Here is a 14,564-nt window from a genome sequence, read left to right on the forward strand (position 1 = left end):
ACTTTTGCACTTCAAGCCTCTAGAAACTATAGGACAACACATGTCCCTTCTTTAAGCCATCCAGTTTTTGGCACTTTGTTACCATGGCCCTAGAAAACAAATGCAGGTATCTTCAAGTCTCTCCTACTTCACTGTTGCAACAACAAAAAAGAAAGTCTGTCTTAAAAGCCTAATTATTCTGAGTACTTACTATATTAAAATTTCTTAAGAATTTGCATTTGAAAAGAGAACTGATGAGAGATGGCAATAAGTCAATCTATGATAGAATTTCAGACATCAAGGAAGGGCAGTGTACAGAATCCTGTAAGTCTCTAAGTGCTGTGTATCACTACAACAAAGGTCTAGCACTGTGTTTCTGGGTGTCTTTGGGTTTTTACAGATGTCTCAGGAGCCACTGCAGAAAAGAGAGAAAGGCTTAGGGGGACTGAGACCTCACTCCAACTTCAACCATAATAACTCTTTTATATTTTGGGATTCCATGTAAGATTTCATTTGAACAGCGTCTGGTGTTAGCACAGAGAGAAAGTCACTGCATTGTGGCATTATTTAACTCACACTCAGGCAAACTGGGGTTTTTTTCCCCTCCACTGTTTCTGCAAAATGTGCCTACTTATATGTATGGGCTTACCATTAAAGCAGGGTTGGACACATAGGACACGCAGCATTATTCTTCCTCTTTTTTGTTTAGCTATTGTGACGGGCATAGGGGGAAAGATTTGCTGCTTTTGCTTTGTTCTTGTCTTTTAAGAACTGAAAAATCAAGATCTTCGTGATTCAAAATGTGCTAGAAGACTGTTTGAAGTAAGAGTCAAAATATCTAGTTTATTTTATTTGTTGATTTATTGGCTGTCCTTCTTTTTATTTATTTTTTGCCATTGGGTGAACAGAGTAGGCTATCAGGATGTACTATTTGTATTCATGTGATTGAGGCAGAAGCAGTACATGAATACTAAAAACAATTGTAACTGATGCTGGGAGTATATAAAGGAAAGAGTGGCTTGCAATTCTCTTCAATTGTAAAAGCATAATTCTTACCCACTTGTATCCCTCTATACTTTTCCATGTATTTCTCATTGGAAACCCTCAGCCATCCTGGGAGGTACGCGACCTGGCACCCCTAACACTATCCCCCAGATGGGCTCAGAGCCTGTGGAGGCTCAGAGAATCCTCCCAGGCTTGAGGACAGTTACTGAGCCAGGAGATGGGGCTGCCACAGGGCTTCTGAGACTCGTGCTCTCTGCGATGAGTCAGTGGTGTTTTGTTTTTTCCTGAGCGGTGAGGTCCAGGGAAATCTTAAAACAAATGGCTAACTAGGGCCTTTAGCCCCACCTTACCTCCACCACTTCCACCATAAAACCTTAAGTCTGCCTCTGCAATTGTCATGTCATTGTGACAAGGAAGGAGTCCCAAGAAGCAAACAGTGAATACCACCCTCAATTTCGTTAAAAGATTCTTCAGTTAAGCATTTGAATCTCAAAATGCTCTTCAAATCCTAATAGCTCATCATTCATCCACCCACTCTCTTCCTTCAGTCAAGACACTTGGCGGCGACACAAGCCACCGGGAGCTCCGGGGCACCTCTGGCTGGCTGGCTGGGTGGACCCGGCTTACCCAGAAAGAGGGGATGCTGTAATGTCACAGGGGCTTTCTTTCTTTTTCTTCCTGTGTTTTCCCCTGAGAACTCCTTTCTTAAGTTACAGGTCTAGGCTGGATATATTGAAAGGACGCAGAAGAACGTTGACTGGCTGGTCGAGGAAGGAGACCAAACAACTTTTACTAGTATGAGCCTCTGAAAATGAAGGAGGGACAGAGACACTTTGAAGCTCAAGGAAAAGCGGCACGTTAGAGTCCAGGCTCCAAGCCCGGGGTCTTTGTTTTTGTGTCTTTTATAAAGTGGCCCATAGGGACAGTAGGCTGTGTGGTGCGAGCTCCTCCTCACTTCGCGGATTTAGCCCCGAGGGCAGACGAGTCCGGTGGAGAGAAAAACCCTGAACTTCCAAAGGCATCATCCCGCGAGAGAGGGAGTTTCGGGGCTGGCTTGGGGAAAATGTAAAACAAGCAGATGGGGAGCCAAGGATAGGGGGGCGGTGGTAACAGAGAAGCCTTAAAAGAATAGAGGGGAGTCTAGCCCCACAGCGAGAGTGAGAAAAGAGAGGCTGGGTGGGAGAAGATGGGAACAGACAGGACGCAGCCTGGGTGCCAGGGCGCGCGTTTGGGGGGCGTCCTGGCGGTGCGGAGAGGGAGGGCGCGTGTGACATCACGCCCGGGCCCCCTTCCCCTCGCCGGGTGGGTGGGGCTTCGGCGCGCCAGGCGGGCGCGGGGTCAAGGAGGGGGAAGAGGAGGAGCAGACATGAATGTGTCTGTGTGAAGACCGGGGAGGGGCGGAGGAGGAGGAGGAGGAGGCGGAGGGCGGGGAGGGAGCGCGCGCGTGGCTCGCGGCGGCCGGGCTCCCCCCCAGCCCCCGACCCCGGCCCGCGACGCGCCGCCTCCCAGCCGCCGCCGCCCGTCTCGCAGCTGGGACCCACTCCGGGCTTGGGGACCCGGCGGGCGGGAGAAGCGCGGGCCCCCGGCGCGGCCTGGAAGGAGCGAGAAAGCAAAAGTAAGGCGAGCAGCACTCCAAGTTTTCCCAACTTCGCCCCCTGCGGCGGCAGGCGTCCTACTGCTCAGCGCGTCCCCTCCGAGCCGGAGAGTGGCTGAAAGAAAAGGGACGGGGCGGGGGAGGGGGCGGAGGAAGAGGGAGTGCGAGGCAGCGAGGAGAGTCCGGCAACATCTGTTAAAACTTGGGGGAGGAGGAGCGCGGGGAGGAGGAGGAAGAGGAGGAGAGGAGGGAAGGAGGGAGCGCGCGGGAGGGGAGCGCGGAGCCGAGGGACAACTTTTCCACCCCGTGAGTAGCGCAGGCGGCGCAGGGTCGGGGCGGGGGGCTTCTCCACCCAGCACGGGGTTCCAGGCCGGGATGGGACCTTTTTCCAGAAAGTCGATTGGATGCCAGGAGAGGCGTACGGCTGGGGGTTTCTTTCTTTCTCTTTCCCCTCCCTCCCGCGGTTGAACCAAATCAGAACTGTCACTCAGGGCCTGTGAGTCAGAAGGGATCGGATTACACGATCCCCGAAACTGATGCCGGAGTTGCACGAGCGGGAGGGAGCGGGCAGGGGCAGCGCCACCGGCGCGCTCGCACACTCGCACTCGCGCACACCCGCCGTTCCCACTCGCCCGCGCCGCTCTCCCGCCTTCCCCGCGCGCCCCGCGGCCGCCCGCGCCGCACCATGCCCGCGGCGGGCGCATCCCGCGCCCAGCCCGGCCGCTCGCGGTAGCCGGAGCCGCCCGCGGCCGCGCGGAGCCCGGAGCCGCCCGCTCGCGTCCCGTCCGCGGGTCTATGGGAAGTTCGGGGACTTGACAGCCGCTGCTGCCGCAGGTACGTCCCGCTCGAAGTTCTTTGTTTCGCGGGCCCCGCAGCCCGCTCCTGCGGCCGCGCCCGTGCCTCCGGGGCCAGAGGTGGTCCCCAGCGGGGGGACGGGATGGAGTGAAAATGGCTGTCAAAAGGCGCCCACATTTAGAGAGCCGCCGAGCAAGGCTTGCATTCGCTCCCTCCTCCTGGAAGGTCCTTTTCCAAGAGTCTGACCCGCGGGCCGGCCGGAGACGGACTGGAGAATTTCACCTCCTGGAGTGGGGACGAAGTTTGCTGCAGTGGCGACGGCGCCCCTCACCTCCGCCCCCACCCAAAGGATTCAGAAGAACTCCGCGAGCCCCGCACGCGCCCGGTTCCTTCCTCTGCGCGGTGGCGCTCTACGGCTCGGGCTTCGGGCGCACACGGCGCTTGGGATGGGCGGAAGGAGGCGGGCGGCGAAGTGGTTGCGCGCGGGGACCGCCGCCGCGGGGCTTCTCCAGCCGGGGCTTCGCTTCGGAGGGCGGGGGTGTGGTGTGAGCGGATGGAGAGAGGCGCGCCTCCGTCGTCAAAGAGGAAAAGTGAAAGTTGTACCATCTGTATATGATTTGGGATTCTCTTTTATTTCTTTTCCTTTCCAGGGGCACCGCGCACAGACACACAATAAAGTAACCGTGGTCCATGCAATAATCATTTAAGGTGCCGCGTTTACACAGAGCAGCAGGGGACAGTTACTTTCTTGAGTAGCAGCGGGAAATTGGGCGGGATAAGGCAGAGAGGGTGTAAATATTGACCCCAAACTTGGAGAGTTTGTGAAGCGACTTTTAAGCAGATTGCCCCAAGCGGACGCTCCACTCTACACCCGGCCTTTTATCCTTTCCTGAACTTGTACTCATGTCCCCGATTGCACCTCCTTCTGTAAGATGCCGTCCCCCGAGAGGCGCTGCACCCCAGGCTTCCCTTCCTGACCCCGCGTGGAAAGAGGATTAAGGAGGCTTCCTCCACTCCTGCCCCCAACTTCTCATCTCCCCAGTGCAGACTGCCGGGTAGATTCTGGCCTTGGGTACAGTGCTCATGGCCCTTTGCCAGTTTATATGTACATATATTTATGTAAAACATTTTCTCCCAGCTCTTTGCCAGCTGTTCCACATTTTCCAGCTGCCACTTCAGTTTGAAATGATGGACTGTCTGCGTCTCCAAGTCAAAGAACCCTTTAGTCAAAGGTATGGAGGGCCGGCCGCTGTGCAAATACATGGCAGTGCCATTAGCCGGGCTGGTATTATTAGTTCTAAAAAATACCTCCTGCTCCCCTTTTCTTCTCCTCCTTCTTCTCCCCAGTTAGGCTTTCCAGAGCACAGTATATACACTTCGCTGAAAATTCGAGTAATTAGGCCTTTCCCTCTTAAATGTGATTTTTGTATAGAATTTGGATGAGGCCGGTTTTTTTAGATCCCTGAAATATGTGTCTGGTGGAAATAAATTAACTTTTAAAAATAAAAGAGTTTCAGCTTGAGCGCGTTGGGCATGACTGGTGGGGGGCCTGCACTCTGGCCGTCTGAAATGAGCTCTTTTCAGTCTGTTTAAGGCAGGAACCATTCATCCTCCCCATGCTACACTTTTTGTGTTGTTTGATGTCTTAGCATATTATAGACCGAAATCTACAAGAATTGACCTAAAGTATTAATTTTGAGTATTTATGTAATTGCTCGGTAATTTTGAATAGGTGCCTTATTGATTGATTCCTGTAATTATTTCATTTAGGTTTTAGATTAAAAATTAATAGTAGTCTGACAGTTTCTTAATTACATGTGTCAAGATTATTTTGAAGGAGGAAAATGCTATGTTTTAAAATAGTGAAATAGCCTCAAAATCTCTTCATTTTTCTAAAGCAGAACAGCATTTCAGTTGAGGGGATATATTAAAGCTGCCGGGACTGGTTTTAACAATGTAAACTCTGTGAAGTATCTGAAGAATTTGTTTATGTTAGGAAATATTGGTCTTAACAACCTGGTACACAAACACTTTGGCCAGTTAGACTATATTCAAACCTAAAACAAACATGAAATAACATTTAAATTAGTTGTAATAGCATGCTTATACAGAGTAGAGAGTTTATTTTATACTAAAAGCTATTTAATTAGAAACTCCCCGCCTAAGGGGAGATCCTTTCAGGGTATGTAATTCTTAAAGTCAGCCTAGGGAAGCTTTGGTTTAAGATGCATGAATGAGTCCAATGTAAGAGGTGTCTAGTGAAATTTCACACAAGCAGAAACACTTTAAAAGATATAGATTGCATTATTGTTAATAGGCTGGTAGGTCCAACTCAGATGCCTACCAATTCCCAGTGCCTTTAATATGCTTGTGTTCCTTGATTGAACCTTGATATAAACACATTTCTATTGTATATCTAATTGGCAAAGGACTATAGACAGAAATGAGAAAACTCAATACTGATGAAAAATGGCTCTGTTGAGTTATTTCATTACTTATTTAATGAAAGAATTGTTAATTTATCAATTTGATGTGCAAAGCTAAAAGTTGGACTTTTCCTTTGTTTCTTGGCCAGTGAAGTTTCCTTAATTACCTGCATGCTGTAAGCATTTCAGACTTCCTCTGTGCTTAGCCATTTAGAGGTCTTTCCTTCTATGTAAGGTATCCTGCTTACTGAGACCTCTTCTCCCCCTCCTTTTTTTGAGGATAGAGTTTGGGAGCTTATGAAAGGAAACAATTTAATGATCATTGTTGCATGCACTCACTTACATGGAGACAGTAATGTACTAAGAAAAACCAGTCTTGAAGGAAAAGTGAATCAATGAGTCATGAAATCCTCAAGAAAACCTTAGTAATGGAATGTTAATGCTTTTAGACTATAGTAGATTATCTTAAAAGTCAGACTTTTCTTCTTTATGCAATTGTTGTAAATCCCCAGCTAAAGAATTCTTTGAAGGAGGTTTTAGTTTTGCTGGCATTCATATTCTGAGGTCGGTCTGATTTGTTTTGGAAGATTCAGTAAATTTTCTGCCAATTTATATCATGAGAGGCAATTAAAATGCTGAAATGACTTTAGAGGACACACACACACACACACACACACACACACACGTTTGTTAAACAAAAGATTCCACTCTAATAATGACTTCAGGTTGTCTTTTCATTAAAGCCTAGGAGAAGATGCTGCCCTTCCCTTCACATTGTCATTTTTCTAGATGAAAATTGATCTGTTTCTGGTTTCAAAGCAAATAAAGGGAGACAGAATAAACAACAACAGGGCAGGGGTACTGCTGCAAACTTTCTCAAGTACTTTCAGTGTATTTTTCATCTTTACTTTTATTTGATGGGCCTGTGAAATAGAGCTGTAGACTGGCGAAGACTTTAAATGAAATTTCACACTTTGATGATTTTTTTAAAACTTTGATATATTGACAGCCAAAGGAGCTGCAAAGCTTTTATATAACTTGAGCAGTAACGCCAAGCAGCAGTCAAACGTCTCTATGCATTTGTGTTTAACTGCAGAAGAAAAACATGTCCATGGGCAGTGGAGGTTCTTATCAACCCCCTAATCCCAGATCCCAGCAAACCTTGAGGGCATGCCTCAGATCTTGCTGAAATCACTGTAGACTCTCACAGTTTGCAGATTAAATATGCTATGTGTTCCTGGCTCCAGCAACAGTTTTATGAGCTCACTAAGCTTCCTGTTTTAAGATCCTTTTCTTAAGTTTTTAGGAGCTGCTAAAGGCAATGCTGTCTGGAGTAAGTGGTACTTGTTAATTTAGAGACACTTTAGATATTTCATTCTCTTTTTAAAAAATTGCCAAAATTATTATTTTTAAATCGAAAGGCCAGTCACTCCAGGGAGAGGGAGGAGAGCTGTTTGAAAGAAACTGGATGTTAAATGTGTTTGGAAGTGCATTTGATCGCAAACTTTACATGGTGTCTCAATTGTTTTATGGCACTTTTCTTTTGCCTAGCCCCTGAAAATGAGAGACTTTTTCCACTTGTAATTCTAAATGCACTATATTTGAGTGCCAAATTTCTTCACTACTCATTACCTCTGTGATTGTCTTTCGGTTTTTTTTAAATGTGAAAGTGTTTTTTGTTCTGTGTGTATATATTTCAACCCGACAAAATGTCTCAGAAAATCTATGGCCTTCTAAAGAAGCTGAATGAAAAAGCCATTACATAGTTAATAAGGTGGCTTTGGAACATTTCAGCCCCCTCCTGAAAGGCAATATTGTGTTGAGCTCCACATCTGCATCTGTGGTATCTATAGTTGTACCCTCATATATGGCACTTTTGCATTTTGCATAGGAGTCATAATTAACAAGGAAAATACTTACATCATTGTCCAACAACATGTCATATAATTCCCAAGAGAACCCTAGCCAATTTTGTGCTTAAAGGTTATTCAATGAATGAAATTGTGAAAGCCCATTTGTCAAAGTACTGCATGGTTTCTGTTAGTGTTCAAGCCCCAAATTCATTGTCTGCCCAGGCCCAGCCATTAGTCATCAGTGTATTAGTGCTGCCTTCAGGCCATGCTGCCCAGCACTTCTTCACACCATTATAGCTTTGAAAGTGTACTCTGTTGACTTGTAGAATTACTGCTCTGATTTCCGCTTGGCTGGGTTTGAGGTAAGTCCCCTCCCTACCTTCTAGCTGACTGTAATCCTTGCTTTCTTTTAAAGCTCCTTTCCAGAGATTTAGGGGAAAACTTTCTTAAGGGCCGTGTTGGCATCATACTGTGGTTTTGTTGTGGCATGCACTGTACATATAAATTGTACCTGCAGTAAATTGGATTGACTGCTGGCCTGAAACAGCTAGAGGGACTTTTCTTTCCTTTCTTAAGAGGGGAGGGGGGCTAGGCGGTGGGGGAGGGTGGCACAGGAGTACATTTTGACCCCAAGCATTTGATTGTGTACTTCTATAATCTCTATGCTACAAAATTAAATTAAGTAATGGGACATGTGCACTTTTACTTAAATCTTTATTGGAGTAACTTCAGAATGTAGTGTGACATTATATTGTTTATTTTCATGTGGAAATTTTTAGCTTTTGCTACTTTAACTTTTTTTTTTTTTTGAAGATTGTATGAAATGCCTAGGAAGCTCCAGAGTGCTTTACATTACAAACTATTGATTTTTACAAAAAGAGCCTGAAAACTCACCATTTAGATGAAAGATAAGTTTCAAATTGCAGTAATGAAGGACTGAGACAGTTAAGCCCTGTTATTGATTTCATTTTGTGATATTTTTAAAAAGAATGATTCAGTCTGAATAAAGTTAGCAGTGTGTAGAGAAATTTCATCCAGCAGCTTAAGAATGAAGCCTTAATGACTCAGATGTATGGAAACCTGGAATCCAGTGGCCAGACATGTGGAGCAGGCCATGCCACTTCAGGACAGTGTCTGCTGTTTGAACTGTGGATACTACAATGAAATTCCATATCAGAGAGTTTCATTGAGAGGGTGTGTAGTTTGGTGTAGGTTACATTGGCAGTTTTGTACATGCAAGGTGGAAAAATAAGACAGCTAAAGAATTCTGTCTGTGAACAAGCAAAGTTTATAGGGTAAGTGGACCATGGGGTAATTTTTACTGGATAAACGTTAATTACAAATGCTTAAATTCTGAAAATGTTGCTTTTAAATCTGCAATTAAGAATCAAGAATCAAAAGTTTAAAAGTTGGAAGGATAAAATATGGTAAGTAGTACTTCACAAAAAATACGTTAAATACCTTTGGGATAGCTATAGATGATTTTGACATGCAACAGGTTATTGGTCTAATATTTGTGATGGTTTAAAAGTAAATTACTATTCACAGAACATACACTCTACTCCCTTATACTCCCTTCAGCCTTACTGTGAAGACACACATGATTCTAAGAAACCAAAGCTATCCAAGTTCTATAAGAATAATTACAGTTTTTTCTTCTGAAAATGTGTGAAAACTTTTAATCCCTATAAGCCTTAGTGAAGAGAGACAAGGGGCACATTTGATCAGTCATGATATTTTTGTGATACATGTGGATTTAAGAGGAATACAGTTTCATGAGCTTAGCTGATCTGTAGACTGATAACTGACTTCCAGATCTCCTTCTGTGTCTGAGGATTGCCTGTATCCAGCTAACCTGTAGAAAGTGGGGGTGCCAATGTGCTCCACATTATTGCTCACTCTTTAATGGCACCTGCTATGCATGCTGCTTCTTGCAGTGCCTAACCAAGGCACATGGGACTCATAGTTTTACAGAACTCAGAAATGGTAACAGGTATTAGATAGAGACCTCATACTCCCCTCAAATGTTTCTCATCAAGTACTTCTGGTAACAGAGAAAGAGTAGCTGATGATCTTTTCTTTTAAATACAAATGGCAGAAAAGTAAAACTGGCTCACAGAAATGTCATTTGTGATTTCAACTGCAATAGCAATGATTACTTTCTTGTCAAATAAGCTTTTCAGTGATTGAAGTTAAATATATGGATTTCTTAAGAGTTTAGATAGTGTTAATTTACTAAAACCAAATTCACTTAATCCATAGCCAGGCAATTATTTCCCCTTAGAGTAATTTAGTTCTCCTTAGAGTAATTCCATTTGAGGATGTCTGTCATGAATACTGCTTATCTACGATTAGGAGCATCAGAAATGTAGGAAAGAAAGATTGAGGACACTAGCACTAGGCAGTGGATTTGGGGAACCCTGAGCTACCAAATGGCAAAGCAGACAGATAGAAGCTTTCTTATTTGGAGTTAAGGCTCTAGGCTTTCCTGATTATGGAAAAAATAATCATATATAAAGGTAAAATAACTATACATGAAAAAATGTTTAAAAATGAATGAAGATTTCATTAAGAACTTACGAAGTTGGGCCTTCCCCCCCCCCCACCCCTTGCAGAAAAAGGAAGGCAACACAGACAGGGAAGGGAGAGGAAATGAAGCCTTAGGAATCCTGGGAACCGCTAGGGTGTCACAAAGGTTATGCATATCTAATTGATTTTACCCTCAGAAGATATTTTGAACACAAGGAAACATCAACTACATTAAAAACCTATAAGAGGTTTTCTATGGTGCATGAATACATGAAATCCACTGAAATGTTTAAAATTCCCTGCATTTTGCTCATTGAAACTCAAGACTATTTCTCACTTCCAGAATTGATCAAAAAGTTAAAATCAACATTAGTTTGTACTTCTTGATTTTGAAAAAAAAATCTCTTTCTAAAGGATTTATTTATTTTTGAGAAATCGGTTATTAAATAGCCACAGGAAGGTACGTATCTTTAATAGGAGTTTTACCTGGATGGTTAATCCAGGAGTAGCATCTTGAAGTAGCAGTTGATATACTAGTAATACAAGTATGAGATCAATGTCACTCTTCAGTGCTACAGGGTAGTTGCCTCAAAAATCCTTCTGACAAAGCTGCTTTCTTCTGGATATTTAAAACAGCAAATCAAGGAGATTATTCAGCTTATGAAAATACAGGCAAGTGTAAATAAATGTTATTTCTCTGGAGGAAAGCCTTCTTCCACTGCAGCAACAGTTCCCTAAACTATACAGAATAATTTCTCACTTAAGGCTAAGCCATGGTGCTGTTAATAGCACAGCCTCGCCTGGAATGTCTTCTGTTTCTGATCTCTCATTGCCAGTAGCTGTTTTAACCTATCAGAAACAGATCGGGTTATCATTAAACAGGCTTTTAACTTACTTGTTTTAAATCTTGAAATACACTAAGAAAAAAAAGCGAAGAGAGTTTTTGCCCAAGTTTAGGCAACTTAAAAATAAACCGACTGGCTTAGGGAAATAAATGAAGTAGTCTGCTGTTCAGGAAGGATGCACTATCATGATTGAAGGATGCTGTTCCACTTCACCCTACATTAGAAAGTTGTTTCATTCACGTCAAACAATTTTTTTTTAACGTTGGCTTTGGCATGGGTGCTTTCTTTTTAAACATAGTAAATGTCTAAACGATAAAGGAATCTTGCTCCTGTGGGGGTTAGAGGTTTCACTGCAGAGACTTGCAAGGAGAAAAGCTGATTTTTTCACATGTTCCCACAATTGTGATTTTTCATACTTTCTATTTACTACAGAGAGCCTCTGGTTGTTGAGATTGAACATTGGGACTCCACTCAGGGCCTCCCTGAGCTCAAGACAATGAGGCGATGTGTCTGTCTTAATCATTCACAGCATTTGAATCGATCTATGTGTGGCAGCTAATGAAGAAAAACACATTGGGGGCCAGGTTCATAGAAGGTGAATTCGACGTTTTGTGAGCAAAGCACACGCCTATTGGTTTTGTGAAGGCTTTTCAAGGGATCCCCAATGTTTTATTATAATGCCACACTCAGGGTGGTTGCATTGCAAAGTACCTGGAAGGTTGCAGCTCCCTGAAATCAGCCAGTTAAAAGAGCCTTCTGAACGCAACCAGGGCCAGCCCCTGCCAGTGTTTGCTGGAAATGTGGCTGGGCCAACTGTAGAGTTTGCAAATGCCCGTGAGTATTCCGAGGAGCAGGGTGACCAGTCTGACAACGCCTTGATGCGGGTGGCTTCTCTGCACTGGAGGGAGGCTGCCAGGCGCTGCTGGCGCTGGAGCTCACCTCCCCACCCCCACTTCGCCCCCAGCCCTCGGCTTTTTTTCCTTTTCCCGCGGCCTGGCTGGCGGAGATGCATTGTCTCCTAAAAGGCCGCTTCAGGAATGCTGATCAAAGCCAGGTCTGGGAGCACCCCTTCTGCCCCCAGACACCCAGAACCATCTCTGAGCAATCCAGCATGTTCTGTTTGCTGGCGCGCGGACTGTGGCGCGCCGGGGCCGGGAGAACTCGGCGTGGACTTCCCCGCGCTGATGTAATGATGATGGATGCGGCGACGCGGCTGCAGACGGCGCTGCGCGGGCCCGGCGCACCCACTAATGAACCCCCCGCGCCGCCGCCGCGGCCCGGTACCTCGGGCATGGGACGCGGGCGCGGGCAAAAGTGATGAAAGGCGTGAAAAACGTCCCTTGCCACCACTGGAAGAAACCAGAACCTGAAGGGAACTCGACAGGAAAGCGCAGAGAGCGAGCGAGCTTTCAAACAAAATTGGCCATACCCATACAACCTGAGCAACCTGAACAAAACAATTACCATAATCAATGGGGACTCGCCTTTGTAACGATGAAAGTTTGTTTGGGGTTCCCCTGGTCCCCCGCCCTTGCAGGTGTAAGTGACGACTCTAAAGAGGACGACTTGAGGCGTTTGTGTGCAAGTGCTGTGTAATATGTAGGTCCCGGCAAGAATTCGCCAACGTGGTAAAGGTTGCCGTTCTCTTGCTCGCTCTCTGTTCTCTTGCTTGCTTTCAAAAGCAGACCTGCATTACAGCATCACCAGGTCAGTGGCTCCAGGAAGCTTTAAATGCCTTGTGTTGTAAGAGGTTGACGCAGGTTCAGATTTACAATTTAGAAAGAAAAGACCCACCTGCAGGCAGGTTGCAAATAGGAGACGGATTAGATTTAAAATAGGATCTGGAATTAATTGTGTCCTGGGTTTAGGCCTCGGGGAAATTACAAAAGGTTCAGGGATAGTTGAGTGGGAAAAAGCCTTGACTGTTTACTTTCAGGAAGGAATGTTTATCTCTCCTTTTACCTATGAAACTTCAAGCTTTAGGAGGGATATACCATTAGAGCAATTTTCCTTGGTTGCTTTTTTTTTTTCTCCTTCCTCTCTCTCTGTCTCTCTCTCTGAGCTGCTGGGACTCAAACATCAGCTACAAACATTTTTCCCCTTAAGCATGAAAAGTCAAGGGGCGTGCCAGCAAATCTTGCATGTAATGTTTCAGTGGTGAAAGGGATTGAAGGAGAATAGTGTGGAGTCCTAAGCAAGGAAACTATATCGGGGGAGAAAGTATCATTTCATTCACATCTGAAACACAGTGGCATGTTTTCCTCAGGGAAAAGTCTTTGAAGTGAAGCAGAATTTAAAGTTTTCTCTTGATGCTTAAGTTCTAAATAAATTATACTTCATTATTTTTAAAATTCTAGATTTTACAAGTGTCGTGGAGCTACTGTCCTAGTGGTGTTTTGAGATTCCGTGAGGAATTTCTACTGGCCACTTCGATCCCGAATGCTTCAGTGGACCAGCTCAGGACTGACTTTCCAAGCTCCTCTTACTGTTCCCTGAAAATTCCATCACCACAACTCAAAGCGGCCACCTTTTGCCGCTCACTGACTCTTCACCCACAGTTTGATGAGGTGTGGGCGTCTAGAATGTTAAGCTTTCTCCTTTATAACTGACAGGGACAAAGTTGTAAAATAAGCTGATATAATTTATAGGAATGTACAGGAAGCAGATGTCTGATTTGGCACGTTGCCATCTTTATAGCCCAGTTCCAAGCATAAACCACACTTTTAAATAATTAGTTACTAACTAATGAGATCCAAAAATAAGTTGTCAAAATAGAAGAAGGGGGTAGATTGTTGAGTGACCAAGGGCCTATTTTTAAAAAAACCCATTTCAGACGGGGGTAGGAATTAGTATTCTTTAAGACCATTAATTAGTGTGATTTCAGTCAGTGCCTGGAGCTTTACCTCTTCTCACTTGAGCCTCTCTCTATGGTGATGAGCATTGGGAGGGTTTTATTGCTTTGTTAAAATAAAGTCCTTTGCCTTGGGGGAAAAACCAACAACTCCACAAAAACCAAGTTTGTCAAGGAATTTTGGGAACTTGTCTCCTGATTCCTATTAATTAGCACCCTCTGCTAAGGAAGGTACTTAGTTCTTACTAGGAATCCCATGTCTTAATGGGTTTTTCTGGTCCATTTGCATGTTTCAGTGTGCAGTTTTAACATTGTAGACTCTTTACTCAAATACAGCCAATAAAACTGTTATGTGTGTGTCGAAGGGAACAATTATAGTAAATGCTTGTTTATCCCAAATGGCTAAGAATGGAGTATTTGGATCAATTAAATATTTCTGCTAAAGTTTTTAGTTTTTATAGAATTTGCCAGTTTTCAATGAAACACTGAATATGAAAAGAAAATGTATGTAGCTAAACCAATGGTGATTGAAATTCAAGACACTGCAGAGTCCTGTAAGTCACAGGGTCATTGGTGCGATCATTTATGTACTCAGTAAACATTCTTATGTGACCGAACTGCTGGGAAAGTAGAAACCTTGTCCTCATGGAGCTTACAGTATGGAAAGGGGAGGTGGATGTTCAGCAC

At 44.6% G+C, this 14,564-nt stretch overlaps 1 protein-coding gene across 3 annotated transcripts in view; it reads left to right on the top strand.

Moving 5' to 3' along the window:
* Positions 1-2,386: 2,386 nt before the first annotated feature.
* GLI3 (GLI family zinc finger 3) overlaps positions 2,387-14,564 on the top strand; it is a 278,995-nt gene continuing 266,817 nt past the window's right edge. The window contains exon 1 of one of the 3 annotated variants that reach the window (XM_077997988.1): positions 2,387-2,599. The gene's annotated coding sequence lies outside the window, so the exon portion shown is untranslated. Of the gene's footprint in view, positions 2,600-2,716; positions 2,885-3,173; positions 3,413-14,564 lie in introns of those variants that run through there. The other 2 variants (XM_077997987.1, XM_015133673.3) reach the window with 2 other exon arrangements.

This window comes from Macaca mulatta, chromosome 3 (assembly GCF_049350105.2).
Source record: "Macaca mulatta isolate MMU2019108-1 chromosome 3, T2T-MMU8v2.0, whole genome shotgun sequence".
NCBI classification, from domain to species: domain Eukaryota; kingdom Metazoa; phylum Chordata; class Mammalia; order Primates; family Cercopithecidae; genus Macaca; species Macaca mulatta.